Source organism: Equus przewalskii, chromosome 3, assembly GCF_037783145.1.
Source record: "Equus przewalskii isolate Varuska chromosome 3, EquPr2, whole genome shotgun sequence".
Lineage (NCBI taxonomy): Eukaryota > Metazoa > Chordata > Mammalia > Perissodactyla > Equidae > Equus > Equus przewalskii.
In genome coordinates this window covers 77,437,631-77,443,843 of record NC_091833.1, presented here as the reverse complement: position 1 = coordinate 77,443,843, position 6,213 = coordinate 77,437,631, and the positions used below count along the sequence as shown (strand labels likewise).

The following is a 6,213-nucleotide window of genomic DNA, read 5'->3' as shown; positions in this document are numbered from 1 at the left end:
ATAGTGGATTATGGATACTTCTCCTGGTCAAGATTCGAGTGACAGTAGAAGAGTTTCAGTCAGGGGGAGAGAGACAGAGCTGGTATGCAGGAAGAAAGCACTATCGTTCCTTTTCTGAACACAGAGCTGAAAGAAAAGCCTTCTCCTAGAGGGAAGCTGGCAAAGAGGCCCTCGGGGATTCGAGGCCAGGACCAGAGTCAGGGCCCAACACAGCGTGAAGCTCAGACAGCAAGTGTTCGTGCTCGATAAACAGGTGCACCTTGAGAGGAAGGCCTAGGACAGCACCCCAGACCCTAGCTCTGCAGGTTGCTCCCTGAGAGTCCCACATGGCCGCAAAGCCCCTTGACAGAGCACAGGGGCTGCAGAGAGAACATTTAGAGAGGCGATGGAGGAGGAAGGGAGATGAGAAGAAAGGAATACCAAAGTGAGGTAGTCAAGGAAGGATTTGGCTCTCATGGTGGGGTCTTTAGAGCAGAAGAATCCTCCACATTCCTGTGCAAGTCACCAGGGAATCTTCTGTAGATGACAGAGTCCCTTGTAAGACACTAGAGAGGTGGCAATAGCCATTGAACAAACAGTTCCTCAAATATGCCTTGCTCTTCTCACCTCCAAGTGCTGCAGGTGTATCTTCACACCAGGAGCACTTTCCAAATGCTCCTTCTCTTTTCTCTTCCTAACATTCCTGCCCCCACCCTACATCCCACAAAACACATGGGTGCATGTACACATGCATGCGCACAGCTGCTTTTTTCATGGACTCCTTATTTATACCCTTATTTCTCAGCATTGGCACCCCTTTCTCTGACCTCTTGGGAGTACTAGCTATAGCTTCTAGAACCCCACGCTGAAACCTGTATGGCACTCACTGATCTGTAGCGGCATTGCCTCTCTGCTTGTCGGCCTCATCCACAATCTATGTGGTGAGCAGTTTAAGGACAGAGACACTCCACAGCCTCTGTCACACTAATGTAGCTGAGCTCTTCTTACGGTCACCTTTCAGTGTGTCTCCTTCACCACCACACCAAACACAGCTCCCCTGGTGCCTTAGGACCCAAACTGATCTCATGAGTCATGGAGTGAAAGCAAAGAAGAGATTCAGGGAGCGGAGAACTGTACAAAAGGGGGAATGATGGGGGATGGCTGTGGCAACAGACAAGACCAAGGCTGCAAAACATTGCATAATTTCAACCTATCTCACCTTCTGCTAGTCCTCCCCCTTGTTTCACAATTCCTGCAATATTTTAAAGTGTTTGCCAAAGACTGGGAAGAGATGAGCATAGGAAATCAGTCTACCAATCTCCAATTTGACTGGCCATTCTTGCGCTCCATACAATCTTGAACTTAAATCTGTGGTCTCTTGCTTCTTGGCAATAAGTCAGCAGCCCAAACTTGGGAGAACTTGATGCCCTTGTTAGTGAGGAAATCAGAACAACTACTATTTACTTTCAGCCAGGTCCTATGATAGGTGTTTTCATACATTATCTCACTTAGTCCTCACAACAAACCATTAAGATGAACATTGTTGTTCCAATTTTGCAGATGAAGAAACTAATGGAGTTTGGGTAACCTGCCCAAGATCACCCAATTAAAAAGTGGCATAGTCAAGATTTGAAACAAGTCTTTCTGTCCTGTCCAAACTGCACTGCCAAGAATTACGGATATAAGGCACTCACTAGAGATCACTCAGCCAAAGTTTAATTAGGAAAGATCCCAATCTCAAATTATATGTTCAACTATGATGGTGAGTGACTTATCTAAAAAACCAGGGATCTGGTTGGACCACTGATAGGTATGCAGGCTTTAAGAGAGGAAGGTTGTTCTGGTAGCAATCACAGACCTCAAAAGCATGTTGGAAGTTGACCTCAATTAACACCACTGGGCACATTCAGTTTAGCTGTAATATCATATAACTGCTACAACATCCTTAAAGCTCTAGGTTCTGTTTTCCAGGGTCATTGATGACAGTTTTGTTTTCAGAACAAACAGCTAGAGTGAGATAAAGACTCCCAGTGGATATTCAGTCTCTATCAGTGTCTATGACCCACATTTTAAGCCCTAGAAATAAACACGGTTCACTTGCCAAAAGGTCTGTCCATCATGTTGGTTCAGACAAAGATAAACCCATTTTGGTATAACCAACAAAGTGAAGAAAGTTGCTGAGTAGAGGAAAATTCCACACTATTAAAAAGGCAGCAAGACAAATCCACTTTTCCAGGGGTTTAAGAGTAACTGGATCAACTCTGACATCTGTGCTCAGATTCAGACCTTTGGTGAAAGAAAAGCTTATAGCTTAGTTTTGCAAGACCCAGCATGGAAACTTTGTCAGCCAGTAAGGAGATGGTGCCTAAGAAAACTGGATTAGAGCTCCTGATATAAGGACTTGAATGATTGAGAGGAAAGTGCAATCATAAGCTATTGTACCAGACAAGTCTTTCGCCTGTGCAATGTTTCAATTCCAGAAAAGATGGCAAGCTAGATAACCAAACCATCACTGAACTGTTCCATCCAGCAAGTGAGATGATTCTGGATTGCAACAGCTTTGCTCCTGGTAACTGGAAAGAAAAAAATCCTTTTTAAAGACAGTAGTTTTGAGCTATTTCCCTCTTTTTAGAAAAAAGGAACAGTCAGCTCCTGAAAGGTAAATTTCAAGAAGAAAGACTGCTCCATCTTCCCTTGTTATAGATGTTCCTAACTGCAGCTCACCACCCGTTTTGGTCAGCAACCACCTACCCTTTTTCCATCCCAAAGGTATACATGAGCTGGTCTCAGTGATGATGTCCTTCCCAATGCTCTCACGACCCCCTATCATTTAACTTACTGCACAATATTATAATTGTTTATGTGTCTTTCCATATGAGAATGTAAGCTCTTTATCTTATTCATTTTTGTATGTCAGCGTTAGGCACAATGTCATACACGTGGCACGTTCCCAAGAAAGGTTTCTTGAATGAATTCACAGATGAATGGATGGACAGGTGGATGAATGAGTAAATGGTTGATCCACATATCCTCTGAAGGTCTGCTCTAGGAAGATACGCCTGGATGATCTTTCAGAACATTCCAGCTCCTTCTGTGTCCTTCTGATGAATTACTTAGCATCATTGAGGTTGTTTTCCTATTTATAAAATGAAAGCAATGCTACCCTTTCATTACATTGTGTGAAACTCAAACTAAGTAGCTCATACTGAGTGCTTATTCGTAAACCAGATACTGTTCCTTCTTACTCTCTCTATGTTCAATCTATCTTCTACTGGCAGAAGTCGGCCAGGATTGCACTGAGGCAGCAGCCATGCTATAATAGGCTAAAAGGATAACTTGGCCGCAATAGCTCAGGTGTTTGGGTCTGATGTGTTTAGAGGATTCTTATCTTGGGGCAGGCGGTTTCTATTCAGTTCTTCAATTCAGCATACCTTACGATGGAAACCTCGTAAATCAGAGTATTTAAGAATAGTGTGAGACTTCCACTTCCCACACTATTAAAGAATAAATACCATGAGAAACCTCTCCAGCTCACAATACCTAAAAATATTGAATAAAGGATGTTACAATGCTTACCTGAGCTGTCAGGAAAATGATGGAAATCATCAGAAGTTAAAAATACAAGCAAGCACAAATCTTCAGAAGTAATCGCCCTGAAGCAATGGGTCCCTGTGGGCATTAACTTATCCCTGGTGGCCAAAAGTCTTCATTTTAATGGGTATCAAACAGGGGTCAGGATACAATGCCCAGGACCTAAACCAAGTGAAAACAGAAAAAGATCCCTAAATAGGCCAGGACCCAGAAGTTAACATCTTTAATGCAAGAGTAAGCCAAAAGAAGGAAATCTATCCCACAAAGGAAAATAGTAAAGAAGATCTGATATCTCAACCTTGGCTCTGGGTAGAATATACCTTGAAGATTCCTCTTCACAAGTGGTCCTCATTTAGAGCCAGGATCTAGAATTCACACTACCTATGTGGTCCACAAAAATCTAACTTTAGAACTTAATTTAAAATGATTCAAGATTAGTAATGCCTTCCTGGATAAATATATCCTAAATGAAGGCCTCAAATGGTTCCCTCAGGTCATTATAAACTCACTACAATATAAAAATTATACAACACAAGAGGAACTAAGTCATTTGAGTGAGAAAAAGTAGAAGTAAGAAACAAAAGTAACAAAGTACCAAAAACTTCAAAATATGATCAGGTGGTTTTGAAAAAAGAACCAAATAGAACTTCTGGATGAAAAAAAGTATAACAAATGAAACTAGAAGCTCAGGAGATGGACACAGCATTAGATAAAGTAGAAGAGAGAATTAATGAACTGGAAGAAAGAACTCAAGAGTTACTCAATATGCAGCAGAGGGAAAAGGAAGTTGAAAAAAATAACACAGAAGTTAAAAGACATGAAGAGGAGGGGCCTACCTGGTGGCATAGTCGTGAAGTTCACACGCTCCACTTCAGCACCCTGGGATTTGCAAGTTTAGATCCCAGGCATGGACCTAGCACTGCTTGTCAAGCCACACTATGGCAGCATACCACATAGAATAGAGGAAGATTAGCATAGATGTTAGCTCAGCAACAATCTTCCTCAAGCAAAAAGAGGAGGAGTGGCAACAGATGTTAGCTCAGGGCCAATCTTCCTCACAAAAAAAAAATTTTTTTAAGAATGGAGAGGAGAGTCCATGCCATGCTGTTTCCCATGGTGTGGTGGTGGCTCTGGGGTTTCACTGAGAGACTCTTGATTGGAAGTGCTGGTCTGTCGTTATAATTTGGAGAGAACAAATTAAAAGATACACATGCCACTACACAAGTTGTTCTGAATGTTCCTAAAACAGGAGCAACATGTTTGGAAAATGGACTCAGACTGGCCTTTGAAGACTAGGTTGTCAACATACACAATTGGGCTCTGGATTGATGCTGGGAATTGACAAGAAAATAATAAGAAGAAGGAAACAGCTCATTCTCTGGAACATATGGATTTCAAGGTCAACAAAAATAGATACAAATTAGATCTGGAACTTGAAAATGAAAACATGGATGCTTATTTCAATGCCTATACCTACAGAAAGCAGGCCATATATTATGCCAAAGAATTCTCTGGATTTGCCAAGAGCTGTAGAAATTCTCACTGATACAATACAAAACAGTTCATCAGGAGAAGCAGATATTGAAGATAAGTATGGAGTAATCCTTAGAGAGATGCAGGAAGTCAAAGCCAATTTACAACAAGGAACTTGAGATTTGCATGAGGGATGACAAGATGCCTTTGGCACATCTTCACATCTTTCAAGAACTGTGTAAGCTCTTGGTTGGGCACATCCAGATACAATCTCTGTCATAGTTGCAAACACATCGATTGGCAACTAAGACTGTCATTTCAGAGGAGGAATGAATTTATCTAGCAAGCTGGCCCAGCTTATCTGTCATGGCAAGGTCTGCCATGGCTTTCAGTCACAACACATCCTACACAGATACAGGATTGTGGGAAATCTATATGAGTTTTGAACCAGTCATTGTTGCAGACATGCTACATCTTGTTCAAAAAGAATAGATGTGACTCTGTGTGTCACTGAAAGTAAAATTACACGAGCCACAACTCTTCTAAAAACAAACATGTTGTTGCAACTCTATGGTTCAAGTCCAGTTTGTGAAGATATTGGAAGGCAAATGTGATACTATAATAGAAGAATTCCTATCCCTGAGCTTATAGCAGCAATTGATGCTGTAGATGCTGAGGCAGTTCAAGAAGTGTGCACCAAATATATTCAAGATAAGAGTCCAGGTATTGTAGCTCTTGTTTCCATTGAGCAATATTGTGACTGAATTTGCAGTAACATATGCTGGTTTTGTGATTAAAATGCTCTTAATCAAAATATTTTGAACATATTTATAAAACTAACAGAGAGACACAAGTTTTAAGCTATCAATCCTTAAAAAAATAAAATAAAAATGAACACGTATATTTGGAAAAGAAGACATGGAGACCATAATTAAGACAGCTAGCATATATCTAATCAGAGTAGAAGAAAGAGATAGAGAAAATGTAGAAGAAAGCAATATTCAAAGAGATGTTGACTGAGAATTTTCATGAATTTACAAAAGACAGAAATGTCCAGATTTAAGAACCCCAGTGAATCCCAAGCAGAATAAATTTTTAAAAGTACAAGACTAGATAGATACTTTGTAATGATACTACAGAACACCAAAAAAAAGGAAATAAAGAAGGACA

The 6,213-nt window shown here is 40.8% G+C and overlaps 2 pseudogenes; both read left to right on the top strand.

Annotated features, from left to right (window-relative positions):
• The first annotated feature begins 4,650 nt into the window (after positions 1–4,650).
• LOC103554976 (mitochondrial-processing peptidase subunit beta pseudogene) lies at positions 4,651–5,222 on the top strand (annotated as a pseudogene).
• A 4-nt stretch (positions 5,223–5,226) lies between these two features.
• Positions 5,227–5,807, top strand: LOC139073296 (mitochondrial-processing peptidase subunit beta pseudogene; annotated as a pseudogene).
• Positions 5,808–6,213: the final 406 nt, after the last annotated feature.